We start from the raw sequence: 6,734 nt of genomic DNA, 5'->3' as shown, positions 1-6,734 counted from the left end.
GTGACCCTGGGCAAGTCATTTAATTCTGTTTGTCTCAGTTTCCTTACCTGTAAAATGAGCTGGAGAAGGAAATGGCAAAACACTCCAGTATCTTTGACAAGAAAATCCCCGATGGGGCCAGGAAGAGTTGTATATGATTGAAATGAATGAACAACAATAGCATCAGCAACAACAACCGCTGCTTTGAGCAGTTCACCATTAAACAGTTCTCATAGGTAAATGATGAATGGATTCTCTGCATTCTTTTTTTTTTTTTTTTTTGGTCTTCTTGTGGGTTCTTCTATTTGCTGACTGGAGATTGACTGAAGTGCCACTTCCTTTGACAAAGTCAACTCACTTATTTAACTTTTTTGAGATAATGGGCTCTAAGGGAAATTTATTGAAATGAGATTTCTAAGAGCTCTTAAATCTTAAAGCAAATCCTGGTGGATGAAGGCTACAAATGTTATCCCAGTTCAGGCCAATTTAACATCTGGCCTTTAGAAAAAAATGTATTCAGGATATTTTCAGTTTAATCTACATTATTATCATTTTATTTACTACTTTCTTTAGTTTTCTTTAAATATAAAAGACAATAATAAATCAAACCTTGATCTGTGATGATTGCTTATTTCCATGGAGTAAATGGTCGCACTGAAAATTTTACACTCAACTTCAGTAAGCTGGGTCCAGCTAGCTCCTACACACCCTTGCTAGTCCCCCTCTAACGTTCATCCACTCTGGTGGGGGAAGGAGGAAAGTACAGATGGAAATATATGCCATATCTGACTGAAAGACAAGTTTTACTGAAAATGGGCTAATAAAATAGAAGTTTTGGAGAGAAGGGAAATGAATTCTTGACCCATTTCTTTCATTCTGCTTGTTAATTCATTTGGCTCTTGATGACCAAGCCCCTTGCTATAACCCAATTCCAGTAATTCCTTATTACCTCTGATATCAAACACAGAAGCCTCTGCTTGACAGTTTATGATTCCTGCCTAATTGTGCATTAAATAGTTTATTCCCATTACTTTTTTTGGAGGCAATTGGGATTAAGTGACTTGCCCAGGGTCCCACAGTCTGATACCAGATTTGAACTCAGGTTTGCCCCCTGCATTGTTTATTGTAAACTTGAATGGGGGTATATAATCTGAAGACCGAAGATTTTGATTATTTTCTTCCATATTGTTATGGAATACAATTTGTGAGTATTCCCATTTTATTGATTCTGTTCCAGCAAAGAGTCCTGGATTTAGAGAAAAAAATCCAAGTTCATATCCCATCTCTGTCAATGACATTGTGTTCTTGCATAAGTCATAATATGAGCCTAAGCTTCCTCATTCTTAAAATAGGAGTCAACCAACTAATCAACAAGAATTTATTTAATATTTGTACTTAATTTAAGTTTAAAAAGTTACCGTGGTAGGCATTGGGGATATAAATAAAATGAAATAATTTCTATCCTCAAAAACCTTTTGTTGTGTTAGAGGGAATAGCATCCACATGTATATAAGTGCACTTATTAATCACATACAAAATAAATATATAAACAAGATAATTTGGAGAGAGGAGAAGAGCAAGAAATGGGGGGGGGGGGTAAGGAAAAGCCTTGTCTAGAAACTTTGAAGGAAACAAGAATTATAAGAAGTGGATATGAAGAGTGAGTATATTCCAGACATGGGAAACAGTCCATGCAAAGAAACAGAAACTGGGAACAGAATGTTGTTTGTAAGGAACTGGAAGAAGGCCAGTTTGACTGGATGATTGAGTATAGGAATGATGAATAACTAATCTGGAAACATAGGTAGAAATTACTGTGATTGGTTCTCATTGCTTCTTGAAGGAGCTTGTGTAAGAAGCAGAGATAATAAGGAAGCAATGGAATTTATTGAGAATGGAAGTGACATGGTTAGATTAAGACTTTAAGAAAATAGTTGTGGCAGGATTGTGAAGAATGAGTCAATTAGGAAACTATTGTAATGGTCCAGATAAGAGATAGGGTCTGAACTATGATGGCATTTGTGTGAGTGGAGGGAAGGGGATAGAGAGAGGGAAGGGAAGAGATGTAAAAGTAGAAATAACAAGATTTATTAATTGATTAAATATGGGGGGTAGTAGTGGTAAAGAAGAGCGAGAAATTGAGAATAACTCCAAGATTGTAAATCTGGGAAAGATTGGGATTAAGACAGTATGCCAGAATTTTGGGATGCAGCCAAAGCACTCTTTAAGGGAAAATATATACCTCAAAGAATATATAATATGTATGTATACATACACACAGAGATATATATGAAATATGAAAAAATAAGTATATAATAAATGTGAGAGAACAGGTCAATGAATTGGGTATGCAAAAACTAGATTGTGAATAAAAAATACTAAATTGGAAATAAACACTAGAATATCAACAAATTAAGCTTTCCCAATTAAACATCAGAAATAGAAATCCTGAAAACCAAAGAAGCAATTAAGGAAATTGAAAAGTAAAAAAATCCACTGAATTGATAAATAAAATTATGAGCTGGTGTTTTGAAAGAAAAAAAATAACTGAGCAGACAAAACATTAGCTAATTTGATTCAAACAAGAAAAACAAATTTACATTATCAGTGTAGAAGTAATAAAAAATTGTTAGAAACTATTTAATCCAATTATATGTCAATAAAACTGTAAATTTACATGCAAGAATATTCACAAAACTATAAAATGCCCAAATTAATAGAACAAGTAATTGAGGACAAATAACTCAATTTTATGGGGGGAAAAAAAAACTCTGAGTCTAATAATTTCTAAGCTGATTTCTAAAAGAAAAAAAAATAAGACAAGGCATATTCATAAGAAATTTCTGTTAAATATTTAAATACTGTAATTCCAATATTAAAAATGATGTTTGAAATAAATAAGTTTCATCAAATTACTTCTATGATACAAATATACTTTTAATTCTTAAACCAAGAAGAATGAAAATAGACAAAGAAAGCTATAGACCAATATATCTTATTAATATTAAAGCAAAACTTCAAAATAAGGTATTAGTAAGGAGATTAATATATCACAGAAATTATATGCAATGACCAACTTGGTTATATATCAGGAATTCAGCGCTGGTTCAGTATTAGAAAAGCTATAAATCTAATCAGTCAAATTAGTAACAAGAAAAACAAAATCAGGTCTAATCCAACATCTGGCCCTGTATACTAAGATTAGCTCCAAATGGATATGTAATTTAGACATAAAAGATAATATCATAAACAAATTAGAGGAGCAAAAAAGAAATTACTTGTAAGAGTTATGGTTAGGGGAAGAGTTGACCAAAAAAAGAGATAGAAAGGATCACATATAGTAAAATGGAAAATTTTGATTAAAAAAAATTTTTTTTAAAGTTTTACAGAAATAAAACAAGTGCAACCAAAATTAGAAGGAAAATGGGGAAAATTTTTTGTATCAAGTTTCTCTAATCCTAAAAGTCTCATATGTAAGCTATATGGTTTCATTTTTATAAAAATAAAAGGTTATTACTCAATTGAGTGATTGAATGATATGAATAGGTACTTTTCAGAGGAAGATATCCAAGCTATCCATAACAATATGAAATGCAAATCAAATAACTCTGAAGTTTCACTTCATACTTACTAGATTGGCAAGGTGAACAAAAAAAGAGAAAATAATAAATATTGGAAGGAATATAAGAAGTCAGATACATTAATGCAGTGTATGTGAAACTGTGAACTAGACTAATTATTCTAGAAAGCAATTTGGAACTATGCTCTTAAACTCATTAAATTGCATATATTCTGTTTCCAGTGATGTCAATAATAGGACTAAATGCCGAGAAATAAAAGAAAGAGGAGAAGGACCCATGTATGCTGCTATTTATACCAATTCTTTCTGTGATGCTAAAGAATTGGAAACTGAGAGATTCCCTTTAATTGGGGAATGCCTGAATAAGCTATGTTGGAATACTATTTTGCCATGAAAAAATTGTGGAAATGGGTGGATGGTTTTTGAGAAGACTGAGAGGGCAAGGGGAACAATTTATACAATAATATCAATGCAAATGATTTTGAAAGACTTTAGAACTCTGATCAAAGCAAAGGCCAATCATACTTCTAAAAGACTTGTGATGAGATCATTTGAGTCATCTCCAGGCACAGAGGTGATTGATTCAGAGTATAAATCGAGACTTTTTTTTTTTTAAACCTGGTCAGTGGAGGAATTTTTTTCTTGTCTATATATTGATTACATATATAGAGGCTTCCCTCCTTCCCTTTCTTTCTCAAAGGAGGTAGGAAAGATTGGGGAATTGAAAGGGAGAAAGATGGATTTTCACTGATTGAAAAAATAAAAATTAAATTTGAAAACACAAATAAAACATTAAAAAAGTGGTGCTCTCAATAGAAATATGAAAGTTTGGAAGAGAGATAAAAATATCTTTCTTACTAATAATACTTTCCTATTTCATAGGATTGTTGTAGGACCCAAATGAGATGACTTTAATAAATCATAAAATAGCATATAAATGTCAGTTTTTATTATGATGGCATTCATTACCCTGCATAAGAAGTCTTCATTTTTTATATTCTTCAATCCATAGAGACATATAACTTTAGTCTTTTATGTTTAAAATGAATTTTAGATGAATAAAACTAGACAGAAAAAAACATGCAATAATAAAAACTGATATTAATATAGCACATTCAAACATACAACTTATATAAATTATGCCATTTATTTCTGATAATTTCACAAGGATGATCATTGGAAACTGAGGCTTAGAGAGATTTAATGACTTGACTATCATTATTTGCTGGTAAGTGTCAAAGACAAGATTCAAATGTAGGTCTTTCTGACTCCAAGTCTAATGTTCTGTGTACTATGCCAAGCATCAAAAGCCATTTTTTGGTTTGGTCATAAAGAGTTTTATTTCTTTCTTTTTAAATTTAAATTTTATTTATTAATTTAAAACCTAAATATAGAAAAAAAAAGTAAAAGGAAGAAAAGAGAAAAAAAAAAACAGAAAAAAGCATTGCCAAATGCTCTTATTTTAACATAAGAGAGGATTCAAAATATGAAACAATAGATTTCTATTTTAAGAAAGCCTATGTAATAAATACTACACATTGTGTTCAGAACTGTTCATATTTTCTTTGCTTCCTTTTTTTTTTGTTCTCTGCTGTGCACTTTTTACTTTATTCTTTTCTCCCCCTTTCTCATTCCACCTACCTTAAGAAATCTACAATTAAATGTAGATACATACAAATACAGACACACACACATATATACATATTTAAAATCATACACACATATACCTACACACATTTATCTGTGTCAATCTAAGGCTATACTATTCTTTTGTTTTTTTTTTCTTTGAAGATGGCTAATAATATTTTCTTCTTTATAAGTCCTAGTCTTTCCATATTTTTCTAAACCACCTACTCATCATTTCCTACACTACAGCAATATTCCAACTTTATACTATTTTAAGTAGTATAAAACAATATTGGTTAATATGGCTGCCATATAATGTAGTTCCTTTATTTCTTCTTTTAATTAAACTAATTTTAGCTTTAACTTTGATTAAGATCTAAGACCCTTGTTTTTTTTTTCCTAATCAGTTCTACTCTTGATCATTATTATTGTTTGTATGTATCTCTTATTTCCTATCCTTGTTGATTCTTATGCCTTGCTTTGCTATTACTTAACCTACCTGACTTTCAAGGATTCTTTCCTTATCCTCTTTAACCTATTGACTCCTCCGACAATCCATTCCTTATCCTAAATCTTTTTACTCCATTTCAATAATCTACATTTTTTCTATTCCCTGCCCTCCTTATCATATTCCCTGCTCCTTATTTCTTTAAAAATTTAGAAGATATATATATATATATATCTTTAATATCCATTCCTTATGTGAATTGATTCTAGAACAACCAGCCAGACTTTCTCATTTAATTTCTCTCTGTCAGTTCTTGCTCTCACATCTCATTCATATAACATAAGGATTCTTTTTACCTTTTCCTACATGGTTTTGTTTTAGAATCATATCGTACTCAGCTCAATCTCAATCTTTCTTTTGAACTATTCAATTACTAATAACAATCTTAGAGACATGATTTACATTTACCCATTTCAAACATAAGCACCTTGTCCTTATTGAGTCCCTTGAAATTAGTCTTTTATGTTTGTCATATTTCTCCTGGATCTTATTGTCAATTTTTCTATTATGTTTAGATCTTTTTGCAACAAAATCATTAAAGTTTGGTAATTCATTGAATGTCTTTTTTTTGTCATTCAGGATTACTTTTGCTGGGTATGGCATTTTTGGCCACAACCCCAGTTCTTTTGCTCTTTGACAAATTGTTTCCAAGACCTGAAGTCTTTTAATGTAGTTAGTGTTATGTCTTGTGTGATCCTAATTGTGAATTTTTGTTTCTTGTTGCTCATAATATTTTCTTCTGTTATCTTGTTTGTTTTTACTTCTCTATATTCACCCTGAGTCTCTATTTTGTTTTGTTTGTGGAAGAACTCTGGAGAGTTTAGAATTTTCTGACTTACTCCTTATCTTCCCAGAATCCTCTCACAAATCATGTTTTCAGAAGGAGAAAAAAAATAAATTTATTAATTGAAAAAGAATTAAATTAAATTGGAAAAATTTTACTATCCCACCTTGGAGTAACCTTGCTTTTTCTTCTCATCCTCTTTTCCTTTCCCCCCTCCCCTCATTACATTTCCAAGGTCTCCAGTGTTGGTTCTATTG

Source organism: Sminthopsis crassicaudata, chromosome 1 (assembly GCF_048593235.1).
Source record: "Sminthopsis crassicaudata isolate SCR6 chromosome 1, ASM4859323v1, whole genome shotgun sequence".
Classification (NCBI taxonomy): domain Eukaryota; kingdom Metazoa; phylum Chordata; class Mammalia; order Dasyuromorphia; family Dasyuridae; genus Sminthopsis; species Sminthopsis crassicaudata.
The sequence above is the reverse complement of the archived record's forward strand: the minus strand, read 5'-3'. Positions refer to the sequence as shown.